Source organism: Lontra canadensis, unplaced genomic scaffold, assembly GCF_010015895.1.
Source record: "Lontra canadensis isolate GAN:19392208 unplaced genomic scaffold, GSC_riverotter_1.0 scaffold5, whole genome shotgun sequence".
Classification (NCBI taxonomy): Eukaryota; Metazoa; Chordata; class Mammalia; order Carnivora; family Mustelidae; genus Lontra; species Lontra canadensis.
Genome location: NW_022630999.1, coordinates 27,621,972 through 27,633,052, shown reverse-complemented (window position 1 = coordinate 27,633,052; position 11,081 = coordinate 27,621,972).

The following is an 11,081-nucleotide window of genomic DNA, read 5'->3' as shown; positions in this document are numbered from 1 at the left end:
CAAAGGCACGAGCCACCAATTAAAAATAACCTCCCTTTTATTGTACAACCCTCACCTACATCCCTTCAAATTTTTTTGGAAAAGGAATTTTTTTTTTTTTTTTTTTTTTTTTTTTTTTTTTTTTTGTCAGTTAATGAGACTTAGCTGAAAACCTGGTTCCCAGAGTCAATAATTAAAACTGGTTTATCCTTCCATGTCCCAAAGTTACATGTTTTAAAGAAATGAATGACACCCGCTTCTTTTTTTCTTTTTTTAACACACCCTTTTGGTTTTTACCAGACATTCACTGGGATGCTTTTTAAAGACACTAACTCCAGAATGCTTCATTTCTTGAACAGCTAGCTCTTACCTGTTCCATGTCCTCCGGCATTTCAGGCATGATTCCAAAATTATCTCAGGAAAACAGATTTGAGGTGAGTCTCAGCCTCTGCCTCTTCTGCCTGGGTCTTTGTTCTGCCTCAAGAGAGCGCAGGCACGCAAAAACGTGAGCTTCAGCTTCACTCGACCTTTTAAATTAGCATTTTGATTCCAATCCCAGAATCTCATGCAGTTTTCCACATTGCAGTAAACTGGCAGCTGATTCCCCCTGGCAGTCTTGAAAATACCCAATGAGAAGTTTCATGTTTAATTGCATGTCAAGTTAGGGTCCATTAGCAAAACTATTGGGAGAACCAGTTTATTTAAAAAAGAAGAAGAAAGGAAGAAACAAAAAAACTTCCTGTGAAGACTTGTTGCAATTTTCTCTTGCAGACGAAAAGCAAGAGCTCACAGTTGGAAAGCACGCAGATCGTGCAGTCGATTTCGTGTCCTGAAATATTTTATTCAGTTATGCCGTATTGCAACAGAATCTAAGTAAAGTTTTTCAGTGCTTTTCCGCCCAGTGCCTTCTAATTATTTCAAAGCATAGTAAAAGGCACTGGTGGTAACAGCACCCAACAATTAAAATGCAACAGGTCATTTCTATTAACATTATGCTGCCTTCGCACTGAGAAAATGGTAGGTGGAGCAGCTTTAAGTATAGGTTTCTAGATGAATGATTTGCAAACCTGCCTGCACGATAGAAACTATGAAACAAAAGTCATTCTGTAGGAGTGAAGCCCTGTAATCTTACTTTTAACAATTTCTAGGACAATGAATACACTCCATTAAATTTTGAACCACTGTTCTGGACTATGGCTTTGTAACAATTTAAGAACAACAAAATGTCATATAGGTAGAACTAAGAAAAACACACTTAACTAAGAAAAATACACTTAACGCTTTATATTCTAGACACTTAGAGCACACAGCACATAGTAAACTCTGAGACATGCAGAAAATCTTTAAGTCATGGAGAACTAGCAATTTAAAAAAACTGATACATTTTATCAAAATAAGAAATTTGTATCCATCAACAGACAGTATTAAGAAAATAACTAAGCAAATCACAAACTGACTGGGGGGGATCTTTATACACACAAATGAAAAGGACTCATAGTTGGAATATTTAAAGAACCCCTACTGAAACTGCTTAAAATCATAAAGTTGAGGGGGGCCTGGTGGGCTCAGTTGATGGAACACCTGACTCTTGATTTCAGGTGGGGTAGGCGGAGAGGGGGTTGAGTTCAAGCCCCATGTTGGGTATAAAGATTATTTAAATAAATAACTTTTTAAAAAAATGCATAATGGGCACCCGGGTGGCTCAGTTGGTTAAGTGATCCACTCTTGGTTTCTGCTCAGGGCATGATCTCAGGGTCTCAGTGCTCAGCAGGGCATATGCTTGAGAGTCTCTCCCTCTCCCTCTGTTCCTCCCTCCACTCTCTCACGTGGGGTACGCTCGCTCACACGCGCTCTCTCTCTCTCTCTCAAATAAATAAATGAAATCTTTTAAAAAAAATTAAAGTGAAAAAAAAAATTAAAGCATAAAGTTGAGCAAAAATCAAATGGCTGCACTAATGCTTTCCCAAAGCTTGATTTGAAACTGAGTATCCTTTAACCTCTCTTCCACAAACTTCCCTCCTCCCTCTGCAAACCTCCCCTGTTCTGTTCTCAGCCTTTTGTTTCAGGAACCCAGTACCACCCTGAAAACTACTACAGAGGCTGGCAGCACCTTCCCAATTCCTGTTGAAATTGGCGAGATCCTCTTTTTTTCCCTATAAAACTCCCAGCCCCCTTCTGTAGGGGGGCTTGCAGTTTTTGAAGGCCTTAGCATGGTGTAGTTTCCTTTGCCTGGCAAAGCAGTAAAGTTCTTCTTTATTCCAAACTCTATCTTTGTGTTATATTTTGGCCCCTAAGCACAGAGGTCAGTTACCAACAGCACAACTCAGTAATTTTTTAAAAAATTGTTTTTAAAATGGACACATTTCAACAGATAACTTCACAAAGACATAAGAATGGCCAATTATCACGTAAAAATATGCTCAGCATCTGGGAAATGCAAACTAAAATCATATTGAAACATTGTCATCAGCCAGACCCCAAGACTTGACTTTTACTGCTCACCTATTCTTACTCGCTGACCTTTGTCCCACATTTTTCCTTAAGCTCCTCTTTGCAGCTTAGCTCAGACAAAAGACCTGCAGGAGCTGCATAGCACCCATACTGTGATGGAAAGTGAAACTACCTTTCAAGAAATAAGGAATGACTGGGCAGATCCCCTGAATACCACCCAGAGCAGTTTGAGCTCAAACCCTGGCTCACACCTGCACAGATGGGCCATGGATTGACCTGTGAAGTGACCCAACAGTTAGCGTTTCCTCATTATAATACTCTATTATTATATAATACTATATGAAATCTCTACCCAAGGAAACGGGAACACAAGCCTCATTTACTCAACATAAAATATATGAATAGCATGTTTCTTTTCAGTGCCTGTGCGACCCTATGCCCGCCTCTGCATGCAATGACCAGGCTCCCTTCTGAATATTCTTCCTAACCCTAAATAAAAGGAACCACATTCACCCTTTCTTAGGGACTCAAGGCTTTGGAAGTTATTCTCTGTGATCTCTTTATTTGCTGCAAATAAAGTTTACTTTGTGTGACAACTTCACCTGGTTGTGACTCACCAAAGAGGGAACTTAAGTTAGTTCAGTTACAATACCATACCTAACAGATACAGTTACATACAATACATACCTAACAGAATGGCTAAAATGAAAAAGACTGATAACTTCATATGCTAATGAGCATTTTTGGCAACTAGATTGCTTATTCATTGCCAGTGGGAGTATAAAATGACACAACCATTATAGAAAACTGTTGAGCAATTTATTATAAAGTTGAACCCTTAACTTAGTAATTCCATTTCTGGATGATTACCCAGGGGAAATGAACGTATATGTACATAAAGACTTGCACAAGAATATTAATTGCAGCTTAATTCAAAATAAACTAAAACTGGAAATAAGCCAAATATCCACTAATAGATGAACAGATAGATTGTGATATATTCATAGTGTTGGAATATTACTTAGCTATACAAAGAAATGACCTGCGTGAATGAAACTCAAAATCATTGTGCTGAGTTAAGGAAACTAAAACAAAAGAGTATGATTCCATTTATGTGAACTTCTGAAACAGTTGAAACTATCTATGATGAAAGACACTAGCTTGGGGGAGGGGAGACAGATTGATTGTGAAGGCCATAAATGAACTTTGTGGGGTAATGGAAATATTTTATAACCTTTTTTAAGTAATGTTAATATGAAATATTTTATAACTTTTTTTTATGTTATGTTGATTAGCATATGGGTAACAAGGGTATACATGCTTATCAAACTATAAGAGTTAATATCTGGGGGCGGCGGGCTAGCTTGGTAGCTTGATCTCAGGGTCATGAGTTCAAGCTCACGTCAGATATAATAGGTTGCTTAAAAAATAATAAATATATATATACATATATAGCAATTGAATTTTTTAAAAAGAATTAAGATCTGTTCATTTCACTTTCTATATTACTATATATAATTTATAACTCAGTTTAAAACAGTAACAGTCATGTTTTGGTTCATTTGGGTCACAGCCTTAGACTCAGTCAACAATTCCCAAGATACAAGTTTGAAGTAGTGTTCACTACTTCACTGGTACTGTTAGCTAGGATGCAATGGGAAGTTATTTAGATCAGAGACCTGAAAGCTATTAGCAGAAGGGGGGAAGGGGAGTAGGGACAAAAGCAGGAAAGTAATGTGTTTTGTTTTGACAGATCAGTACTTCCTGTTAACACCTAGCTAGGTATTTTCCTGATAGCCCCTTGCAAGAGCCATTCTGAACTAATTTGGAGCTAAGGACTTGTACAGAAGTCTCCCTGAGCCGTCCTGAAGTTACTTTAGCTCATTATAACACTAAGATCTCCTCCAGTGGGTGGGGTTTTCTGCCATTTTTTTGAACGTAACAATGTATGCTCTAGCATGTTGGAGTGCTAGGCATGTGTAATTGAACCAAAGTGCCTAAGTAATAGAATATGTATACGCTCCTTAATATGCATGCAAACTCCCCGCCCACTAATACACTGAATAAAAGCTTCCTTTACCAACTCCATGGGGAGCTAGTGCTTTGAGAGCTATCCCTGTCTCCTAAAAGTAATAAAAATTTCTTTGCTTTAGCCCTTCTCTGGGTTTTAATTTAGTGCACCCGGAGAGGTGAACCCCTTGAGTTCAGTTACAGTATAAATGATGAGCTAAATGGACAGTATTTAAATTTTTAAACTCATTAGGACCTAAGAAATCAAAATCTTTTTCCTTGATAGGATATGCACACATTTTTCAAGTTTAAGAAATATATCCCGAGGGGCACCTGGGTGGCTCGGTGGGTTAAACCTCTGCCTTCGGCTCAGGTCATGATCCCAGGATCCTGGGATTGAGCCCCGTATAGGGCTCTCTGCTCAGCAGGGAGCAGGGAGCCTGCTTCCTCCTCTTTCTCTGCCTGCCTCACTGCCTACTTGTGATCTATCTCTCTCTCTCTCTCTCTCTCTCTCTGTCAAATAAATAAATAAATAAATCTTTAAAAAAAAGAAAAGAAATATATCCCTAAGTTATAATGATACCCCAAGGGCAAGAACAAAGGTTTTTGTTTTTCTTGTTTTTCTCCTCTCATCTCCACACTCCTATCCATTTTTTTTTTAAGATTTTATTTATTTATTTGTCAGAGAGAGAGAGACAGAGAGCACAAGCAGGCAGAGTGAGAGAGAGAAGCAGGCTCCCCACCGAGCAAGAAGCTGGATGCAGGACTTGATCCCCGGACCCTGGGATCATGACCTGAGCCAAAGTCAGCGGCTTAACTGACTGAGCCACCCAGGCGTCCCTACTATCCATTTTTAAAATAGCCTTTGATTCCACCATCCCAGCTGTTCCTATCTCTGTGACTCCTATACTCATATTAATGGCTCTGTCCCAAACTCTCTCTCAAGCTATGGTTTCCCATTTCCAGATGCCTAAAAGACATCTTCACCTGTGGCAAACGTATGTTCCTCTGGTATATCAAACTCACATGTCCAAGGAACTAAAAGTAAATTTAATATTAATTCATCATCTTGTCCCCCAAAACCTGATCTTCCTTGTAACCCCCCAGGTTTGTGAGAAAGATACTTTAATACTAATTAACTCATAGACTCAAATTTAGATATGGGAATTTATTAGGGAATAAAGATAATTTAAAAATGAATCATTAGGGGTGCCTGGGTGGCTCAGTGGGTTAAGCCTCTGCCTTTGGCTCAGGTCATGATCTCAAGCCCCGAAATGGGCTCTCTGCTCAGCAGGGAGCCTGCTTCCTTCCCCCTCTCTCTCTGCCTGCCTATCTGCCTACTTGTGATCCCTTTCTCTATTAAATAAATAAATAAAATCTTAAAAGAATCATTAAAAATAATAAACTGGATTCCTACTTCACTTATACTAAAATAAGCTCTCAACAGATTTAAAATTTTAAGATTTGGGGAAAACTGCTAGAGAAAAATGTGTTGGAGTACCTGAGTGGCTCAGTCGCTTGGGCATCTGCCTTTGCCTTAGGTCATGATCCCAGCGTCCTGGAATCGAGCCCCGTATTGGGCTACCTATTCGTGCGGGAAGCCTGATTCTCCCTCTCCCAGCCTTTCTTTCTCTCATTCTGTCAATGGACGAAATCTTAAAAAAAAAAAAAAAAAAAAAAAAGATGAAAATATGCATAATAATCTTGGAGTGAGGTAACCCTTTATGAGCATATCATAAAATTCAGAAACCAAAAGTAAAAATAACGACATAGACTATATAGATTTTTGTAAATCTCTGCATACTATTGTTGGTATGCAACAATAATAGTGATCATTAACCAAGTCGAAAGACAAAACTGGGAGAAAATACATATGATGCATGAGAAATCCAGAGCTAATTGCAACGCTATATAAGGAAATTGAAAAATCAATTCAAAAAAATCAATTGAAAATTCAGCATTTTAAAGTGTAGAATTCAATGGTTTTCAGTATATTCGGAGTTGTGCAACCATCACCACTATCCAAGGGACACTGCCAAATTCTCTGAAGTGGCCACTGGACTTGGCAGGTTAGTGGAGGACTGGTATAGAAGTTCAAGTAAAGGGTGAGAGAAAGGACTGGAAAAAAAGGATGTGGAACTCAGTATTGTAGAAAACTCTTCCAAACACTGTTTCTGTGAAGAGATCAAGGTGTGGAAGGGTGGAGGGTGCTATATGATCCAAGGAGGACTGTGAGTTTTGTTTGGCCTTGTTTTTTGTTCAGTTTTAGAAGGTCTACTACTAGAGCACATTTGTAGGACAGTGGGGATGATCCATCAAACTAATAGGAGGTGTTACAAGTTGAAATGTGACAATGACATGGTGAAGTCCTAATCCCCAGCACCTGAGAATATGACCTTGTTTAGAAATAGGGTTGTTGTCCAGTTCACATTTACAGAGACAGAAATGTAGAATTCTCCTGAAAGGAGGGGCACCGAAAGTTTCATGGCCCAGCCTGCCATCAGTGGAGTGGAGGATAATCCTCCCCTTCGAATTACTGTCTTTCAAACAATAATACAAGGTACTACAAGGAGTAAGAGAATATAAGAACACATGGTTTCAGATTGGAAAATTTAATAGAGGGAAAGTAAGGAAGTCCTGTCTGACTGCTTCAATTTTCAGTTAAGTATGTGGTAATGCCATGAGTTGAGGGTAATGAGGAAGGAGGGATACATGAGTCATAACTTTGAGGACAGGACTGAACTAAAATTGTACCTATGTAACTTTTTAGCTAATGCAGGAGGATTTTAAAAACTTTTTATTATAAAAATGTTCAAATTTACAGAAAATTTTAAAGAGCTTAATGAACATCCTTATACTTTCTACCCAAACAATTGTTGGTATTTTACTATAATGGCTTTCTCTGTATAGATTTTATTTTATTAAAGATTTATTTATTTATTTTAGAAAGAAAGAGCACACAAACAGGGAAAGGGGCAGAGGGAGAGGAAGAGAATCTCATGAACTTCCGCTGAGCAGGTAGAGCCTGACACGTGGCTCAGGGCTTGATCTTACCACCCAGAGACCATGACTTGAGCTGAAATCAGGAGTCAGTAGTTTAACCGACTGAGCCACCCAGGCACCACTCTCTCTCTATATTTTAAATTAAATTTGTTTTCCTGAAACATTTCAAAATAAGTTGTAGACATCATGACATTTTACTTTTTTCCCCTTAATGTCATGACATTTTACTTTTTAAAACATCAGCATTCATTTTCTAAGAATGAGGTCATTCTCTCATATGACTACAATACCACTGTCACACTTAAGAAGATTCACAATTCCATAACATCATCTATATTTAAATTTCTCTAATTGTATCAAGAATGTATTTTATAGCTTTTTAAAAAAATCAATATATCACCAAAGTTCCCACATTTTGTTTACTGTTTTCATCTTTTTTAAAAAGCTTTAAATTCGTGGGAAAAGTGAGTAGAAGGTACAGAGATCCCTCATATTGGCTTTCCCGGTCACCCCCCACCCCTCACACTTGCAAAGCCTCCTTAGCAACAACCTGGCAAGAGTGATACGTTTGTTACAGTGATGAACCTACACTGATACATTGTAATCAACAAAAGTGCACAGTTTACATTAGTAAACTCTTGGGGTTGTACATTCTGTGGACTTGGACAAATGTATAAGGGCATATATCTGTCTCTTGGTGCCAAACAGAGCATTTTCACTGCCCTAAAAATCCTCTGTGCTCCGCCTATTCATCCCCGCCCCCCCCCCTGCCCCCCTGCCAGCTCCTGGCAACCATTGACCTTTTTGTCTCCAGATTTTGCCTTTTCCTGAATGTCGTATAGTGAGAATCACAGAGTACACAGCCTTTTCAGATGGACTCTTTTCGCTTAGTAATATGCATTTATTTCCCCCATGCATTTTCATGCCTTGATAGCTCATTCTTTTCAGCACTGATTAATGTTCCATTGTCTGGACGCACCAAAATTTATTTAAACATTCACCTACTCAAGGAGGTCCTTGGCTGCTTCCAGGTTTTGGCCATTATGAATAAAGCCGCTGGAAACATTTGTGTGCGGGTTTCTATGTTAACATTCATATTCTCCCCCCTTCACATTAGCTTTTTGAAGAGACAATACCAGTTACCTGATGATTTTCTTCAGGGATTCATATAACATTCCACTAAGCCTTGTATTTTCTGTAAAGTGATTTTTTTTTTTTTGAGACTTGATTAGATTGATAGTGCTGTGCATACATATTGTATTGTATCAGGAGGCAAAAGGTCATCCTAATATGAATGGTGTTTTACCATTTGGTGTGGTGGTCCTTCCTCCTTTTCACCTTCCTTTCCTCCTTCCCTCCCTTTCTTCTTTCCTTTAGTAATCTCTGCATCCAAGGTGGGGCTCCCGTTCATGACCCCATGATCAAGTGTCACATGCCCTATCGACTGAGCCAGCCTGGTGGCACATTCTTTTATCCTTTGCAATTAATAAGTAATCTTTAGAATCCTACTTTGGGACCTGTGAGTATCCTGTAACCTAACAACATTCACCTAATTGCCTCCACTGATATTCCTCTTCTAAACTAGTGATTATGTTGGAAGGGGCAAAGTCCCTAACACTTAATGAGGTCACCTAGGGAGTGAGTGTAGCTAAAGAAGAAGAGAGAGTGGGTGTGGCTAAAGAAGAGAAGAGAATCCAGGTTCAACTCCTTACTCTAGTAATTACAAACCGGATACAGGACAGTGCAGCAAAGGAGTGAGAAAAGCAATAGTTAGGTGAAAGGAAAACCAAGTACATGGCATTGGCTCTCTGGACAAAGAATTTCAAGAAAGAGGAAGTTCTGTTAGCATAAGATGAAATTAGAGAAGTGCCCATTGGATTTGGTAAGATAGCAGGAGCTTTGCAGAGGACTAGGGACAAAAATCAGACTACAGTGAGTTAGGATGAGAAAGACAAGGGAGAAAGAGCTATAGCATGTACTTTTTTTAGAGTTGGATTTATTTATTTATTAAGATTTTGTTTATTTCTTTGAGAGACAGAGCGCGTCCGTGTACGCTCAAGGTGGGGAGGGTTAGAGGGATAAGACTTGCCACTGAACAGGGAGTCCCAGGACCCTGAGATCATCACCTAAGCCAAAGTCAGACACTTGAAGGACCGAGCCAGGCACCCTTCAGAGGTGGCTTTAAATATCTCTAGCACGTGCTTGTCAATAAATATTGTTTTTCACAAATTGTACACTTACTTCTCTTCCTTTGGTCATTTCTTTCAACATGAGCTTTGAAATACAGTGTAGTGACAGAAGATTTTGAAATATTAATCTTTGTATTTTTTAATTTCTTACAGCACCCTCCTAATTTTCTCCTACCCACTTTGCAGCATTCATAGAGCCAGGAGGAGAACTAGGATGGTTCAAGTGAAAATACACAAAAACAGCAAGTATTTGTCCTGCTATTGTTATTCTCTAGAATCTAGAGCTAATGAGGACTATGAAGTGGATGGGGGGGGGGGTGACAGATCAGTCCTTTCTCCCTGATTGAGGGAGAAGAGATAAACATTATTGTGACTGAGATGGGAAGAGAGAGTATTGGAGCCACGCTTTGTATCGTAAGAGTCTCCAGAAAATCAGTTGACAAAATTTGACTTGTGATTAAGGCTCCAGTGACTCCTAAATTGAAGGAATATTAGACTTGGAGTCTCAATGAAAGCTTTTGTAAGGAGAATGAATGTCTCCCACATCTTTGAGCTCTAGGGCCTTCTCTTTTACTTTGCCACTACTTTGGGGGCCCCCACCCTATTTCCAGGAGATAGTCCCATACAGTCATGAATAGCAACAAGAGATCTGGAGTGAGGGTTTCCAGGGATGGTGAGGAAGGAGGTCAGGGCATCCCACACAATGGTGCTCTCTTGTCAGTAGTGTGAACATGGACAGGTATTCAAGGTTAAGGGCTAATGTGGATATACAGGGCCTGAGTGGAAGTAGACATGGCCCTCAGTTCTGAAGCCCAGGCTTCCTATCACTTGGGGTTTTACCTGTCAGCCTCAGCACACACAGGCCAGGTCCTGCATGTTCCCTGGGAGGCAGCATGTCAAAAATCTTGAAGCAAAACTTGAAGGGTCAATAAAAAGTCGAAAGTTCAGCTCTTTCTTTCTAAAGAAACCTCATCCACACCTTCAGTACACACTAGCCTGGCACTCCCTCAGAAATGTAGTCCATTCATTTCACAGCTGATTTCTGAAAGGTCTAAAATTTCTCCCTTCGATATCCTCCTCTGGGGAGAACTGGGACTGTGATGATGATGATGATGACGACGATGATGACGACTACTTTTGGCAACACTTTGGAAAGCTAACATCATTGGCCGCTCACTCATGTAGTCCTTGATGTAATCCATTGCTGGTCATTTATTATCCTCCATATCTCCATCCTCATATTATGAAAGCTGTGCTACTTTTTCTTCAGCATAATTAAATCAGTTTGTAACTTTATGTATGCCTAAGTGTAACTGTCTTTCTTGCTAGACTGAAAGCTCTGTGAAGACGAGAACCATCTTCATACATTTCTTTGGCCTCTAGCATAGTAGTTATTTAAAAAAATCTTGGTAGCTGTTAAATGACTCTAACACTGGCAAATCTCACCGA